Raw genomic sequence first — 17,836 nt, 5'->3', positions numbered from 1 at the left:
GAAAATCTTCGGTCCTTCTAAATGGCACACCAGGAAGGCAGTTCACTTGCAAACGGGGAGTGCGCCAAGGGGATCCTCTTTCACCGCTCATTTTTGTCCTAGCGGCTGACCCGTTGCAATCTGCCATCAACCATGCTTTCCGTGAGGAGATACTTCAGAAACCAATCCCGTCAGCTGAGATAGACTACCCGGTAATCCAGTATGCGGACGATACGATTGTCTTTCTTCCAGCTGTGAAAGAGCAGGTTGAGGCTCTGAAAAAACTCCTGGTAGACTATGCCGCGTCCATTGGGTTACGACTCAATTTTCAAAAATCAACCCTGATTCCGATTAATGTTACGCACGCTGAGGCACTGGATTTCGCGGACATGTTTGGTTGTGTTGTGGGGAAAATGCCATTCACATATTTAGGGCTCCCGCTTGGGACTACTAAACCCACAATAATGGATTTCATGCCTCTTGTGACGTCTGTTGAGAGAAGAGTCTCTATGGCCGCTAACCTGCTAGACTACGGATCAAAACTCACCTATGTTAATTCGGTGGTGTCATCGCTTATGGTGTATGCCATGTCTTCCCTCAGAATCCCTCCTAAGATAGTGGAACACCTGGATAAAATCCGTAGGCATTGCTTCTGGAGCAGGAAGACGGAGGATGGGACAAAAAGCACTTCTCTTGCCTCTTGGGAGCTCGTCTGCCGCCCCAAGGCTGTAGGGGGACTTGGGGTTGTGGACCTTAAACTTCAGAATCAAGGCCTTTTGCTCAAGCAGCTATACAAGTTTTACAATAAACTAGATGTGCCGTGGGTGAACCTGATATGGAGTTCATATTACTCAGTCGTTGTACCGCATGCCTCGGAACCGTGTGGCTCCTTCTGGTGGCGGGATCTCATGCAGTTATCAGACATCTTCAGAGGAGTGACTGAGATCAAAATTGGGGACGGTAGTACAGCCTTGTTCTGGAAGGATCTTTGGAGTGATCAACCACTGGAGACCGCATACCCGAGGGCGTTTTCATTTGCGAGAGAAGAGGATGTGTCAATACAGACATTGCTGAGATCTAACACCACTGGAGAGGCTTTTCACATACCATTCTCTCCTCAGGCAAGAGCGGAAGTTGAAGAGATTCAGGCCTTAACTGTGGGGATTAATCCTGACAGTGACACAAATGACAAATGGTGTTGTGTCTGGGATGCTAGAGAGCTAGGAGCTTTCAAATCAAGTGACTACTATAAGTTCTGCTTTAAAGATGTTATTGTGGATGCAGTTTTTCCTTGGATCTGGGAATCCAATTGCATGAACAAATGGAAAGTTTTTGCTTGGCTTCTGTTTGCTGATCGTCTGAATACTCGAAACATGTTGAGGAGGAGACAATACAAACTGGAAGATGATGTGTACACCTGTCTGCTTTGTGACGCGCCCCCGGAGGAAACAGTGACCCACCTGTTCTTCAAATGCCCATTTGCAACTGAGTGTTGGACTGCGATTGGAATGCACTGGCATGATTCTCAATGCAGGCTGGATCTCATCCATGAGGGAAAAAGATCCTAGGGTGGTCCATTATTCATGGAAACTTTCATCATAGCAGCTTGGGGGGTATGGAAAGAGAGAAATAATAAACATTTTAGGAATGTGCTGCCATCAATGGAATCCTGGAGAGGCAGGTTCAAAAATGATATGTCCATGATGGTACACCGCACCAGAAACTCTCTCCACCCCTTCATCAAAGGATTGGTGGCCGTTATCTGATCTCTACCACCCCCTAGTTTGCTTCTTTCTAGTAGGCTTTGACACCTCTTTGCTCTAAATAGTCTGTATTGTAATGCTCAACTCTATACCTTGTATCTATGGGGCCACACCTCCCCTGATCCTGGTGTTGCATTAATTTAAAAGTCAGTAGGAGCCTCTCCTACTGTCAGTGAGCTTTCAAAAAAATGGAGGTAATACCCTACTTCCTGCTTGATTGATCTTGATGAATATGAATGTTACAAGAGTTGATCTACCACGAGATCGTAATGGCTAAACCCTAGAAGTCTAGCCTATGAGTATATGGTAATGAATCTGTCCTATCCGGACTATGCTCTCCGGTTTATATAGACACCGGAGAGATCTAGGGTTACATGGAGTCGGTTACATTAAGGAGGGAATCTTCATAATCGATCGCCTAGCTTGCCTTCCACGCCAAGCAGAGTCCAATCTGGACACGGGTGTAGTCTTCGGTCTTCATAGCCCATCAGTCCGGCCCAATGAGTAACAGGCCGGACGCCCGAGGACCCCTTAGTCCAGGACTCCCTCAACGACCGCACAGGACAATATAAGATCGAAACTCGCCATTTATGCCACGGAGAGGAACAGGGAAGAACAACACTAAGCTTCAATGCACTCGCAGAAAACCCTAACGGGATCTATGGGAGGAGTAAAGAAAGACTCACCAGGGCTGTTGAACGCGGAGGCGTACAGGCGGAACTCTGGTCGAATCAGGTTGATGCAGCGGCCGTTGTTGGAGCAGAAACGAAGATCGACGGTGGCGGCAGCGCTCGAGTACTAACGCGACGCGAGGTGGAAGAAAGGCGAAGAGGCAAGGGGAGGAAAGGAAAGGGACCCTGGCCCTATTTATAAGACGAAGGGATAAGCGACAGGCGTGGGAATTGAGGAGCCCAAAAATGGATATGTGACAGAGCTGTCGCCTCGATTTCCGGAGGCTCGTTAATAAAATTAAGATATATATGGTTCTTTAATCAAGAGGTTATGTCATGACGGTTTACTATAATCCTGGAAGATGATGTCATGGCGGTTTACAAGATTTACTCGAAGGTACTGAAGAAATTTCTTCCAAAGTGTTGAAGATTGACATGAACACGTTCAAATCAATCTGGGGCCTAATGTTGGGGATATTACTACTGAATATAAACCGGCCAGGAGGGGCCGGGTTATACCCATAACGAGTTATTCATATTGAAGCCCATGAAGACAAGGGATATGGCGCTTTACGGAGGAGATCTAACATGAAGGCCCAGGACCCAAAGGCGATTCAGGGCCCGTAGACATAGATCGCCATATGATATGTAACTTGTGTTGTAAGATAAGAAAGGGTAGAAACCGAGCCGGACACGTTTATGAGCCGGCCTCGGGATTCTGTAAACCGTCGGGCGTCAACCTGTGTATATAAATGGACGACCCGGCGGCGGTTTCGGGACAAGAAACAACAACTCGAGAGCAAGGCATAGCGGATTCACTCCCTGGTCATCGAAACCCTAGCAATTCCACATCAACTGGATTAGGCCTTTACCTTCACCGCAAGGGGCCGAACCAGTATAAACTCCTTGTGTCCTTTGTCCCGCTTTAACCCCTTTAAGCTAACCCGTTGCGATGGCTCCACGACTAAGTCCTCTCACTAGGACAACTGTCGTGACAAAACCACGACACAAAGGCTGTTATAAATGTACATAGTTGGACATATGACACTCAAGCCATTGGGAAGCTACACACTGTTTGGGTGAAAATTGGTAAAATGCCTGAATGCTTCAGACACTTTTTTGGAGCTTGTGAAGTTGCTGCACCATTGGCCCAGTCTTAGAGATTGACATGACAACTATTCTGCTGGAGAAAATCAGAGCCAGGGTGGGAGTGAGAGATTTTGAAAAAATCCCTAAGTTCACTCAAGTAACTGATAAGGACCTCATGATATATAGAGTAACATTGGAGCTTGAAAAAGTGGTGGAGCAGGGCTGGTATGAAGATAAAAGGAAACATAGTGAAACTCAAACAGATAAAGACTCTGACCTAGATGACATGAGGAAAAAAAATGAAAATTGGTGGAGTTGATGCAGAAGGGAACAAAGAAAACATCTCTCTGGGAAGTGTAGGGCTAAAGCAATTTGAAGAAATGAGAATGATGAATGATGAGATTCTGAACATTCAGAAGGAATATTTGGCTGAGGTTGGACTGAGGAAAATGGTGGAAGCTGATCTGGACAGATTGTTACATAAGATGCAAGAAATGGAGGAAAATAAGTATAAACAAGAAGCTTGGAGGGCAGTGGAGGAGAAGAAACATATTTCCTGAGAAGAAGAGAAGAACAGAATGCTTGAGATGATCAAAAAGCAGCAAGAACTGATAGATAGATGTATGGAAAAAGTTGATCTGTGGGATGAAAAAGACATTTCAGGAGAAGACCTTGGAGAGAAAAATGACCTGGATAAGGATATTCCACAAGATCCACTGACAGAGGATAACTACACTGAACCTGTGGATTATACTGCCAGCCAGGACTCTGTGGAGTCTCTTGGGTCAAAATTGGGGATCACTGCTAAAGATGATAAAGACAAGGATAAGGATGGACCAACTAGAACAAGTGATAGAAATCTGGACAAAAAGGATGCTAAGATTGAAGATTTATCTAAAGAAAGAGCTGCTGACAAAGACAACTATGGTATGTCCTCAACCCTTTCTGAAGAACAAGTTTCTTTATTTGAGATGGCAAAAAAAGTGGGGGTCGAGTTGGGGTGCACTATTGAAATGGTCAACCAAAACCTAGACCTGATTTCTAATATGGAACAGGCTAGAAGAGATATCTATCTGTAGAATATTAAAAATCAAGAAGAGAAGGAAAAAACAAAAAGCTCTCCAGATCTAACTGATATTGGAGATGCTAGGTTAGAGGAACTATGCTCAGGGGATGACCACTCTAATGCAGAGTTGGAGCTAGATTATTATGATAACTTGAAGAAAATATTTTCTACCAGTAGGAAAATTAAGATTGGCACCTCAGCCGCTAGTGCTTGGAAGCATGCCATATCAATTGGGGGGAGAAACAAAAAGAAACAATGAAAGGGATGTTCTGGAATGTGAGAGGGATTAGGCAAGATATCAAAAGAAATTTTATTAGGGAAGCTATTGTAGATAAACACTTAGACTTCGTGGGTCTGCTTGAAACTATTAAAGGAGATTATATAAAGAATGAACTTCACAATCTTTCTGGGGGAGAAACATTCTTTGGGAATGGATTGCCCTTAGAGGCAAATCTGGGGGGATTTTGGTTGGGATTAATAGTGATAACTTTGATCTATTACAAGTTGAAAAAGGCACATATTTTGTCAGGACACTCCTCTTTTTTAAAAAAAGCTAAATTCAGCTGGAACTTAGTGACTGTCTATGGTGATGCTCAAAAAGAAGGAAAAACAGCTTTTCTAGCTGAATTATCCAGACTTTATCAAGATAATCCTCTCCCTTGTGTCATTCGGGGAGACTTTAACATCATTAGAAATAGTGCTGAGAAGAATAAGCCTGGGGGGTGGTTGACCACTTCAGCTTTGTTTTTAATGCTATAATTGAACATGCTGGACTGAGAGACATCCCCATCAGTGGGAGACAATATACTTGGGAAAATAATATGCCAGAACCCACTTATGAAAAACTTTACAGGATATTGATATGCCCAGATTGGGAAGACAAATATCCTATGACCATGGTCACTGCGTTAGAAAGAGAGATTTCTGATCATACCCCCCTCCTGTTAGACTCGGGTGAACAGAAAACTTCCTCACCCATTTTCAGATTTGAAAATGCCTAGATGCACATGGAAGGGTTCAAGGAATTTGTTGAAAGAAATTGGGAGGTGAAATGCAATGGGTCCAACATGGACACCTGGCAAAAGAAACTTAGGAACATTAGACAGAAAATAAAAGGTTGGATCTTAAATGCAGATGCTATGTATAGAAAGCGAAAAAAAGAACTGCTAAACATGCTTGATATACTGGATAAGAGTGCAGAATCCAGAGGGGTTAATGCACAGGAAAGAATCATGCAACAAGAATTAAGGAGAGAATTAAAGGAAATCATTAAATTCGAAGAAATTAAGTGGCTACAAAGATACAAAGATAAAGAAATTAAAGAAGGATATTCTAATACTAGATATTATCATGCAAAGGTAAATGGGAGGAGGAGAAAAAATAGAATCATAAAATTGGAACAAGATGGGGAAGTGATTGAGGGGGAGAAAGAACTGATGGACTATATTACTACTTTTTATAAAAACCTTTTTGGTCAAGCAGAGACTTCTAGCATGAATCTGAATATACAAGGGGCTACAGAAATCGCCCCCCAAACACAAGAAGATTTGATTAAAAACTTCTCTATGGAGGAGATCAAAGAGGTTGTTTTCTCTATGAAAAAAAACAAAAGCTCTGGACCTGATGGGTTTGCCATTGAATTCGATCAGAATTTCTGGGAGCTGGTTAAAAATGACTTAAAAATATTTTAGATGATTTTCACAGAGGGGTGGTGGATTTGGGCAGACTGAACTATAGGATTATTACTTTGGTCCCTAAAGTTAAGGATGCCAAACAAATTCAAAAATTGAGGCCTATTTGCCTGCTAAATGTCAGCTTTAAAATCATTACTAAAGTCTTGATGAACAGGCTTAGCAGGGTTGTTAATCCGATTATTTCACCCATACAAACTGCCTTTGTAAAAGGCAGATATATCATGGAAGGAGTAGTCATCCTACATGAAGCTCTGAACTCAATTCGTAAAAAAAGCAGAATGCTATGCTGTTTAAGGTTGATTTTGAAAAAGCATATGACAAAATTAAATGGCCTTTTGTCCATAAAATGCTCAAACTTAAAAAACTTTCCTGACAAATGGTGTGACTGGGTGATGCACGCCATGAGGGGAGGTCAGATGGGGGTAAAGGTAAATGATAACACTGGCAAAAACTTCAAAACCTTCAAGGGGATTAGACAGGGAGATTCTCTATCCCCTCTGCTATTTGACTTAGCTATAGACGCCCTGGCAATAATTATGGATAGGGCTAGAACTGAAGGATACATAATAGGGGTACTCACTAATTTCCATGAAAATGGAGTGAACATATTGCAGTATGCTGATGACACGATATTTCTGATACAAGATGATGAGGAATCAGCAAAAAATATGAAATTCATTCTGACTGCTTTTGAACAAATGTCAGGGCTCACAGTTAACTTCCATAAAAGTGACATTTATCTCTTTGGGGAAGCTAAAAACAAGAAGGATCTGTATCAGGAGATCTTCACTTGTGCTTTGGGAGATATGCCTCTAAAATATCTAGGTCTCCCAGTCCATAACAAAAAGATCAGTAATAAAATGTGGAGAAATGTGACTGAGAAAATTGAAAAGAGATGAGCTTGCTGGCAGGGTAGATTGCTTAATATTGCTGGTAGAGTCACGCTGGTTCAGTCCTATCTTACTAACATTCCCATATATATGATGTCGTTCTATCTACTTCCTGCTGGAGTCAGGAAAAAGATTGACTTCTTCAGGGCTAGATTGGTTTGGCAAGCTGAAGAAGATAAGAAAAAATACCACTTAGTTCACTGGAAAACCTGCTGTTTACCAAAAGAACAAGGGGGACTTGGGCTGATTAATCTTGAAAAATTTAATATTGCCTTGCTTGCTAAATGGATTTGGAAGCTAGAGGCTGAGGAAGGACTCTGGCAAGATATTATCAAATCCAAATATTTACAGGACAAATGTCTGTCAGGTCTTAAAAAAAGACAGGGGGACCCTCAGTTCTGGACTTGTGTGGTTAAAATTAAGAATCTAGTTTTCCCCCACATCAAGAAGAGACTGGGGGATGGGATAAACACCAGATTTTGGGAAGATTGGTGGGTAGATGATAAACCTTTAAAAGAAGCCTACCACTCATTGTATTCAATTAGTAATGACAGAGAGATTACTATCAGGGGGGTGATTGATAAAGGTTGGGATGCTATGTCTTTTAGAAGAACAATCTGTGGGGGATATAATACTTTATGGGACAGTCTCAAAAGAAGATGTGAAGAAATCATAATGCATGGGGGGAGGGATAAACTGATATGGATGTTCAATGCTAACATAATCTATTCTGTAAAATCACTCTATTTGCACCTTGTTAAAACTGATCTTGGCTTTCCACACAAATTTCTGTGGAAAGTCAGGGTGCCTGCAAAAATCAAATTCTTTCTCTGGCTCTTAAACAAAAAAAGCATTCTGACCAGAGATAATTTGCTAAAAAGAGGGTGGAAAGGAGACAAGCATTGTGTGTTCTGTGGGAAAGAGGAAAACATTGATCACCTTTTTTTCTCCTGTTCGGTTGCTCAACTGGTTTGGAGTCTGATAGGATGTGCATTTGACCTTAAAAGATCCCTAAAGACACAGATGAATGTTTTGGGGATTGGTTAAGCCTCTTTAACAAGGAGAGCAAGAAACTTTTGCTCACTGGTACTTCTGCCCTCCTTTGGCCGATCTGGAATTCACGTTAATTTAGGTGTTTCATATATTGTGTTAGCTAGCTAATTAATAGAGAGAAGTGTCCTCTCTTATCTCCGTGCTTGGTCGACGCTACGTACTATATACATATGGAGAGGAGTAGACACGCTAGCTAGTAATCAAATGAAGGAAACAGAAGATCGTCATGAACATATGCATACAGAGAGAAGTGATATCGACCACCTCTCCTTCTCCGAGATATTGGTCGATCAACAAGTTCTCGTATATCTATCCGACACTACCGGCTACATATATACAATAATTATCTCTTACAATACAATCTCCTAATTATATTGTAGGAACACAGGGTCCACATAGTATTCTCCATTTTCAGCGATCACGTGGTCAAGGAAGAATGCCGCCAATTCCTCTTGAATTCCTCGCATACGATCTTCTGCTAGGAGTTCATCCCGCTTCCGAAACATCTGATTTGAAGAAGAGGGTCAATACATATATATATGAATAAATGAAAATCAACACAAATGATGGTAATAAAATAAAATTGTGAATATTATTGCTTACGCACTTCATATTGTTCTTCAGTGTAGCCCCGCTCACAGGTATGGTAGCGGATGGACTCGCAAATGTAGTATCCACAGTAATTATTCCCGGGTTCCTGCCACAACCACTTTACAAGACATAGAGGTCAATCAAACTGATAAGCAAGCATGCTAAATGGTATTGATGAAACTACCGCTTGAATCACTAGGAGATGCGCGGAACATGCTACTATAGTACTTACTTTCGAGTGATTAAATTGCAGCTTCTTCGGCAGTCCCGGAGCTTTTGAGGTGAATTTTCTCCAAACCCTGCTAGACAAAGAAAACAATTACTTGATATCAGGAAATGAACAAAGTTGCTGATATGGTGGATAATGATCGATTTAACTTACTTCTGGAGCATTTGAGTCATGTTCGCATAGTCCTGGGGATCTTTTCGTCTCGAGTCTAAGATGGTTACTACTCCCGGCTCAAGCTTAATCTCTAGGAGAATATAGTGGAAGCTATGCATGCATGCATAAGTCATCAATTGCATTACCATAACCTGGACTAATAAGGGAAACCAAATATGCACAAGATAGTAACACTCACTTGAAGTTATAAGGAAAGAGTATTATATCTTTGTTTTGATTTAATACCAACGATTGTAGCAAGTTGGCCTCGGCTTCTTTGGGATGTTTTTCAACCGTATATGCATCTATGAGATTTGTGTTAATGAACCTAATATCACCGATTTGTCTTTTCTTCAATTCGGCGATCTTCAATCTGCATAATATAGTGAGGATAAGTATAAATACATGCAATGAATGAGCTGACCTATATAGAGAGACTTAATGACAGAAGTAGTACTACTTACAGACAGTAGCAAGTGATCGTTGTTTTATCGAGGGCCTTTTGATTGTAAAACTGGAAGAAATCCTCAAATGGAACATTCAGCAGTTCAATTCCAACGAGGTCATGCTCCGGTTTAACTCTCAGCGTCAAAGTACTCATCCCATCAGACTCTCTGCAGGTTTTCATGTACCAATCATGTAGTCTTCGCATCATCGTGCTTAAAGATCTGACATCTTTGACGAGAGGCTTCCCGTAATGGTATTTGTGTTCGTCCACCTCCATGATTTCATAATGTACATCGTCGGGCAGGTAATCTCCAAGATTGCTATAACCGGGCACCATACTCGGATCATTAGCGACGATGTCTTTTGACACCTTGAGCGGGGGGCACGATTGGCTCGCTTGTTCACCGAGCTGGGCAATTTTTTTCCCAGCTCGTCGTTCTTTCATCCTTTTATCACTGACAGTACTTCCCGACCGCTCAGCTTCGGCATATGTCTTTGCAAGAACGCGCTCATAGTTGCCTCTCGGCGGAGACTTTGGTGGTTTTGTCAGGGCAGCCAGAGTGTGCTTTGCTTTCACCGGATCTACCTTCTCCTCCGGAGGTGGATGTTTCTTTGCTTTCACCCCTTCAAAGAAGTTCTTCACTTCGGCTAGCACGATCTTCGCGTTCTCCTCCTCGGTCCTCTCATGTGGTAACTTCTCTGGAGTCTTCAGAGAAGGACCGAATCTGTATTGCCTCCCGCCTCTGGCAGCTGTACTGCTAGACGTCGGCAGAGCAGACGAAGCGGCTGCGGCTGTCTTCTTTCCTTGCTTACAAGGCGGAGGAGAAGGACTACGACGCGCCGGAGCAGCCGTAGCGACGGCGGTTCTCTTCCGCCCTTGCTGACGAGGCGGGGAAGGAGGAGGCTGGCTGCTCTGGTGCGCCAGCGCTGGCGGAGAAGGAGGCAGAGTGCCGCCACGCGCCGGAGAAGGAGGCTGAGTGCCCTGATCACTCGCCGGAGGAGGAGGCGGAGGAGGAGGCGGAGTGCCCTTACTCGCCGGAGCCGTCCAGTTCGGAAGCTTGATGAGCTCCTTCCGCCATAGGCATGGAGTCTTCAGAGCTAAACCCAGCCGAATCTCCCCTTCACCGGTAGGGTGGTCAAGCTGGAGGTCCTCAAATCCCTCCGTTATTTCATCCACCATCACCCTAGCATATCCTTCTGGAATCGGCCGGCAGTGGTAGGTTGCGCCGGGTTCAGTAGGTAAAACAGAGCCAACCGCCGCCTTGACTTTCAAGTTCTGCCATTCCGCCATAAGGTGGCAATGTTGAGACTCTGTGATAGCATCCACGGGGTAGCTAGCAGGAGCCGCATGCTCCAGCTGAGGCAGCTCGGTGGAAGCCACGCTGCTTCTCCGCTGAGATGGTGGTGTAGCTTCGGGGGCAGTTTCGGCATCTCGATTGCCGTCTCGTTCCTCTAGCGCTTGAACCCTTTCGTGCAGCTTCTGAATTTGGATCTGCTCCATTTTTTTCCTCCTCTCCTGGGTTTTGTAACCGCTCGCATCCTGAAAACCAGCCTTCCACGGAACGGAGCCTGGCGTGCCTCGTGTCCGTCCAGGGTGCTCAGGATTCCCAAGGGCCATTGTGAGCTCGTCGTTCTCTCTGTCTGGAACGAACGTCCCTTGCTGCGCTGCATCGATATAGTGCTTAAGCTTCTTGACGGGTATTGCAAGTTGCTCGTCCGTCCAACGACACCTCCCTGATACAGGGTCCAAGGTTCCGCCAGCCCCGAAGAACCAAGTCCGGCAACGGTCTGGCCAGTTCATTGTCTCTGGTTCGATCCCTTTATCAAGCAGATCCCTCTCAGACTTGGCCCACTTAGGCCGGGCTTTGAGGTAGCCACCTGACCCCGTGCGATGGTGAAGCTTCTTCTTCGCAGCATTCTTCTTGTTTGTCGCTGACATCTTCTTACTCTTTTCCGATGTCTTGTGGGCCACAAATGCGGGCCAGTGATCTCTGATCTTCTCATACCGGCCGATGAATTCTGGTGTCTCTTCTTTGTCGACAAACGTTTTCAGCTCATTCTTCCACCTCCTGAATAGGTCTGCCATGTTCTTAAGAGCATGAGACTTGATTAATTGCTCTATAACTGGCTTCTCCGGATCCTCCTCTGGCGGTAGGGTGAAATTTGCCTTCAGCTCAGTCCAAAGATCATCTTTCTGCATATCATTGACATAATACACCTCAGGGTATTCCTTCTTAGGCTTATACCATTGGTGGATGCTGATCGGGATCTTGTCCCTAACTAGAACCCCGCACTGAGCAGCAAAAGCATCCTTTGTCCGGAGGGGTTCAATCGGTTGGCCGTCGCGCGCGATTGCTGTGAGCTCAAACCTTTCATCCGAGCGCAACTTTCTCTTCGGGCCTCGTCTCTTTACCGCAGTTGTGCTCGATCCGGAGGGCTAGAAAAAAGAAGAAAGACGAGTGTTAATTAATATGTGTACATACCAAAACAATGAATGCATCAATTAGCTAGTCAGCACAGGCTTAACTAATATATTTACCTGGCCGGACTCTGTTCGGTCACCGGAGCCGTCACCACGGGCTCCTTCTTGCACCAGCATTGGGTCACCGGAGCCATCATAATCATGTCTTTCCTCCTCCACTCTTCGATCACCGTAGCCTGCTTCTTCACCCTATTCTTCCAGACCATCATTGTCGTTAAGATATGACAAGATATCACCTCCGGCTAAGTTTATGTCCCCCAACACCTCTTCTGCTTGCTCATCTCGTCCGTGCTCCATTGTTTCTGCAAATATTACAACATGGCAATTATTACACAAACATGACAGCAGGTGGATATATTAGTGCAAACGTAGACCTAGCTTATTCCGGGTTTGGGGTGGCCTAGGCAACGCTTCAAGGTTAGGGACGCGGCGGGAGGGGGTAGGAGACCGACATCGTTTTTTTCTAGGGTTTGGGTGTCCTCGAGAGTTTTGGTCGAGCAAGAGGGCCGGGGGGTGCTCCCATGGTATAAGTTATCACGGTCGAGAGGGGTATACATATCGACCGTCCATCATGTCGAAGTTATCTGGGAGGGAGTTATATATATCGACAACGATGACATACATACATGGGAAAATAATGTTATCGGGGAGGGGGTATATCGACCCCCCCCCCCACGTGTTGAAGTTATCGGGAGGGGGTTTTATATCGACAACGACGACATACATACACGGGAAAATAATGTTATCGAGGAGGGGGTATATCGACCCCCCCTCGTGTTGAAGTTATCCCCCCTCGTGTTGAAGTTATCGGGAGGGGGTAATATCGACAACGACAACATACATACACGGGAAAATAATGTTATCGGGGAGGGGGTATATCGACCCCCCCCCCACGTGTTGAAGTTAACAGGAGGGGGTTATATCGACAACGACGACATATATACACGGGAAAATAATGTTATCGGGGAGGGGGTATATCGACCCCCCCTCGTGTTGAAGTTATCGAGAGGGGTATATATCGACGACGACAGACCCGATAAAACATAAGAAAACGAAGAAGAAATAAAAAAGAGGAGAAGAAGAAAGGAATAGAGGAGAGGATTGAAGAAAAAAAAGAAAAAACAGAGGAGAAGAAGAAAAAATAGAATATTTTCTATTTTTTCTGCTTCTCCTCTTTTCCTTTCTTCTTCTCCTCTTCTTTTTCTTCTTTTTTCCTCTTCTTACTTATTTCTCCTCTTCTTCCTCTCCTCTTCTTCTTTCTTTCCTCTTCTTATTTTCTTCTTTCCTATCCTTCTTTTTCTTCTTCTTCCCTTCCTAGCTAGATATATAAAACTTTTCTAAAATTGTAACTTTTGCATATATAAAACTTTTCCATGGGGATCATCATTTCTCATATATATCGAATATATATCCATTGTCATATATAAAAAATTTCTATATATGAACAAAAAACTTTCTATGAACAAAAAAACATTTTTGACATATATATTCATACATTTTGAACATCTACATACATACAATTTTTTTTGTTCACATATACATTATAGCCACATACACATATACGTCACATATGAACAAAAAAATTAAACTAATAAAAATAAAAAAATATAGCCATATATGAACAAAAACATATAGCCACATACATACACATATACATTATATATATATATATATGATCAAAAAAATTAACTAATAAAAAAACAGAGCCCGGGCGGCGGCTCTCACAGCGGGGGCGGCTAGGACGATGGCGACGGCGGGGGCGGCGAGGGTGCCGGCGCGCGGGGCGGGACGGGGCGGGGGCGGCGAGGGCGCCGGCGAGCACGCGCGGGCCGGGCAGGGGGGCTCGGGGCGCCGAGGCGGCGCGCGCGAGTAGGGGAGCACGAGGCGGGCGGCGCGTGGGGGCAGGGCGACGGCGACGAGCACCGGGCGGCGACCCGTCGAGGCAAGGGCGCGGGGCGACGGGGACGAGGAGCGGGCGGCGACGGCGAGCACGGGCAGCCTGGCGGCGTCGGGGGCAACTGGCGAGGTTTCTGAAAATTTCCCAAGTGTTGGCTTATATAGGCACACCTTTGGTCCCGGTTGGTGGCACCAACCGGGACCAATGCCACCCTTTAGTCCCGGTTGGTGCCACCAACCGGGACCAAAGGTCCCTTTTCAGCAGCCCAAAGGGCGGGAAGCGGCGGCCTTTGGTCCCGGTTGGTGGCACCAACCGGGACTAAAGGGGGGGCATTGGTCCCGGTTGGTGCCACCAACTGGGACCAAAGGCCTTGCGCTGCCCGCGGCCAAAAGTTTAGTCCCACCTTGCTAGTTGAGAGGGGCTCGGAGTGGTTTATAAGCCCCACTGCGGCTGCCCTCTCGAGCTCCTCTCAAATGCAGGCTTACGGGCCTAATGTCACACTGTGCTGTCTGTGGGCCTATTGGGCCTTCTGCGGGCCTGAATCCTGGCCCAGGTTTGGTTTCTAGTCGTATTGAGGCCGTGGTGGCCCAATAGGTGGCAGTTTTTAAAAAAAATCCAGTTTTTTGGTTCTGTTTTTTGCATTATTTATTTTCTTTTGTTTTTTGCTTTATTTTTTAATTCTTTTTGCTTTTAGGTTAGCAAAATTATAAACTGTCTGTTAGTGCCATTAGTTTTAGAAAAAATATAAACTTTCTATTAGTGCCATTAGTTCTTTATGAAAATTCTTTTTGCTATATTTAGTTTTTTTGTTTTCTTTTTTGCTATATTTATTTTGTTTTGTTTCTACTTACAACAAAAAACTTATTTATTTATTTTATTTTGTTTCTAATTACTTATTTATTTTACTTTATGATAATTCTTTCTGCTATTAAAGTTTCTATCTAAAAAAGTTCTTTATGAAAATTCTTTTTGCTTTTAATGATTAAAAATAAAAAAGAGGCGCAATGCGCGTTGATTTGCTTCAAGCCTTTCGGAATAGTGTAGACTGCACTGCACATAGCTCGATGCAGTCTACCTTATTCCTCAAGGCTTGAAGCTAAGCAACCTGAAAGAAACAATGAAAGGGACATAGCTCGATGCACTACCTTTTTGCAGTAAAATTTTCATAATCTTCAGACATGTCTGTCTTGCCCTCCACTCCCACAATGTCCCTTTTTCCTGAAAGAACTTTGTGCCGCTTTGGCTCATCGTATGATGTATTCGCTTCCTTATCTTTTCTTTTCCTCGTATGATAACCTGTGCCACATCATTGGCTAGGATGAACGGTTCGTCAGTGTACCCAAGATTGTTCAGATCACTGTTGTCATTCCGTACTGTGGGTCTACCTGTACCCCGCCTCCTGACAGATTGACCCATTTGCACTTAAACAAAGGGACCTTAAAATCATGTCCGTAGTCAAGTTCCCATATGTTCATTATGTAACCATAATATGTGTCCTTTCCCCTCTCGGTTGCTGCATCAAAGCGGACACCGCTGTTTTGGTTGGTGCTCTTTTGATCTTGGGCGATCGTGTAAAATGTATTCCCATTTATCTCGTATCCTTTGTAAGTCAATACAGTCGAAGATGGTCCCCTGGACAACGAGTACAACTCATCACAAACAGTGGTGTCACCTCTCAGACGTGTTTCCAACCAACTGTTGAAAGTCCTGATGTGTTCACATGTAATCCAGTCGTCACACTGCTCCGGGTGTTTGGAGCGCAGACTGTTCTTGTGTTCATCGACATACGGGGTCACCAAGGTAGAGTTCTGTAGAACTGTGTAGTGTGCTTGAGACCAAGAATATCCGTCCCTGCATATTATTGAGTCCCCCCTCCAAGCGTGCCTTTTCCAGTCAGTCTCCCCTCATACCGCGATTTAGGGAGACCTATCTTCTTAAGGCCAGGAATGAAGTCAACACAAAACCCAATGACATCCTCTGTTTGATGGCCCATGGAGATGCTTCCTTCTGGCCTAGCGCGGTTACAGACATATTTCTTTAAGACTCCCATGAACCTCTCAAAGGGGAACATATTGTGTAGAAATACGGGCCCCAGAATGACAATCTCGTCGACTAGATGAACTAGGACGTGCGTCATGATATTGAAGAAGGATGGTGGGAACACCAGCTCGAAACTGACAAGACATTGTGCCACATCACTCATTAGCCTTGGTATGATTTCTGGATCGATCACCTTCTGAGAGATTGCATTGAGGAATGCACATAGCTTCACAATGGCTAATCGGACGTTTTTCGGTAGAAGCCCCCTCAATGCAACCGGAAGCAGTTGCGTCATAATCACGTGGCAGTCATGAGACTTTAGGTTCTGGAACTTTTTCTCTGGCATATTTATTATTCCTTTTATATTCGACGAGAAGCCAGTCGGGACCTTCATACTGAGCAGGCATTCAAAGAAGATTTCTTTCTCTTCTTTCGTAAGAGCGTAGCTGGCAGGACCTTCATACTGCTTTGGAGGCATGCCGTCTTTTTCGTGCAAACGTTGCAGGTCCTCCCGTGCCTCAGGTGTATCTTTTGTCTTCCCATACATGCCCAAGAAGCCTAGCAGGTTCACGCAAAGGTTCTTCGTCACGTGCATCACGTCGATTGAAGAGCGGACCTCTAGCTCTTTCCAGTAGGGTAGGTCCCAAAATATAGACTTCTTCTTCCACATGGGTGCGTGTCCCTCAGCGTCATTCGGAACAGCTAGTCCGCCGAGACCCTTTCCAAAGATTACGTGTAAATCATTGACCATAGCAAGTACGTGATCACCAGTACGCATGGCGGGCTTCTTCCGGTGATCTGCCTCGCCTTTGAAATGCTTGCCTTTCTTTCGACATTGATGGTTGGTCAGAAGAAATCGACGATGGCCCAGGTACACATTCTTCCTGCTTTTGTCCAGGTATATACTTTCAGTGTCATCTAAACAGTGCGTGCATGCGTGGTATCCCTTGTTTGTCTGTCCTGAAAGGTTACTGAGAGCGGGCCAATCGTTGATGGTTACAAACAGCAACGCGTGCAGGTTAAATTCCTCCTGTTTGTGCTCATCCCACGTACGTACACTGTTTCCATTCTACAGCTGTAAAAGTTCTTCAACTAATGGCCTTAGGTACACATCAATGTCGTTGCCGGGTTGCTTAGGGCCTTGGATGAGAACTGGCATCATAATGAACTTCCGCTTCATGCACATCCAAGGAGGAAGGTTATACATACATAGAGTCACGGGCCAGGTGCTGTGATTGCTGCTCTGCTCCCCGAAAGGATTAATGCCATCCGCGCTTAAACCAAACCATACGTTCCTTGGGTCAGCTGCAAACTCATCCCAGTACTTTCTCTCGATTTTTCTCCACTGCGACCCGTCAGCGGGTGCTCTCAACTTCCCGTCTTTCTTACGGTCCTCACTGTGCCATCGCATCAACTTGGCATGCTCTTCGTTTCTGAACAGACGTTTCAACCGTGGTATTATAGGAGCATACCACATCACCTTCGCAGGAACCCTCTTCCTGGGGGGCTCGCCGTCAACATCACCAGGGTCATCTCGTCTGATCTTATACCGCAATGCACCGCATACCGGGCATGCGTTCAGATCCTTGTACGCACCGCGGTAGAGGATGCAGTCATTAGGGCATGCATGTATCTTCTGCACCTGCAATCCTAGAGGGCATACGACCTTCTTTGCTGCGTATGTACTGTCGGGCAATTCGTTATCCTTTGGAAGCTTCTTCTTCAATATTTTCAATAGCTTCTCAAATCCTTTGTCAGGCACAGCAATCTCTGCCTTCCACTGCAGGAATTC

Source organism: Triticum aestivum, chromosome 2D (genome assembly GCF_018294505.1).
Source record: "Triticum aestivum cultivar Chinese Spring chromosome 2D, IWGSC CS RefSeq v2.1, whole genome shotgun sequence".
Lineage (NCBI taxonomy): Eukaryota > Viridiplantae > Streptophyta > Magnoliopsida > Poales > Poaceae > Triticum > Triticum aestivum.
Note: the sequence above shows the minus strand (reverse complement) of the source record.